Consider the following 911-nt stretch of genomic DNA (forward strand, 5'->3'; position numbering starts at 1 on the left):
TTCTGCCTGCTCGATTGCCTCCGTACTAATTTGTCTCTGAAAATTTCTATATCTCAAAGGCCTTGGGCCATTCTGTGTGATTGTGTTTGTGGATGTTCTGCAAAGCCTCTTCTATCAGGGTTTCATAGAAATCTATCAGGGGTTCGATTGCTCCTGTCTGATCGATTGCTCCTATCTGCCTCATTGCTGCTGCTGAGTTGGCTTGCGTCTGTAAGCTTCGTATATCTTTCTGTTTTGAATCATTATTTACTATCAATCCTTGTTGTTTATACTGCTAAATTTTCCAGCGTCACTGATGGATTGTTGTGGCAGCTGCAAGATGTTCCTCCCAACCAGTGATGTCAGTAACACGTTACTTAGTAACAAACTTTGTTGCAAACCTTTTAAGTCTAGGGAGAATAAGGCGTGCAATATCAAAACACTGAACGTGTACTGGAAAAAATCTCACACAAACCAGTCTAATTTAGGTAAAGTGATAATTTATTACAGTGAAAAACGAGATGAAAAGAATACCCCAAGATACATATTTACATAAATGTACAACTTATATACAAATCATAACCAAGGAAAAGGTTCACAAAAGAAAGAGGTAAAGAGAAAAGAACTAGACTGTGCCAAATCAAAGAATGAAAAAAAAACAAAAAAACAATCTTACTAGATAAACAAAAACAATTTATAATTTAACTAAATTAACATTCATCAAAAACAAAAACAAAAACAAAAAGATCTTCAGTGCCAAAGACTCCCTAAATAAACTACTCTTACTACAAACCGGAAAATACAAAGAATGGTATGTGTCGCTAAACTAGTGTTTTATACACAATTTACCATATTTGGGGTAAATCACTAGCCTAGAAATCTAGACGCACTTTAGCGGCAGCAAAATTTATTTTGCAGCCAGGGTAGTCTAG

Source organism: Squalius cephalus (assembly GCF_949319135.1).
Source record: "Squalius cephalus genome assembly, chromosome: 17".
Classification (NCBI taxonomy): domain Eukaryota; kingdom Metazoa; phylum Chordata; class Actinopteri; order Cypriniformes; family Leuciscidae; genus Squalius; species Squalius cephalus.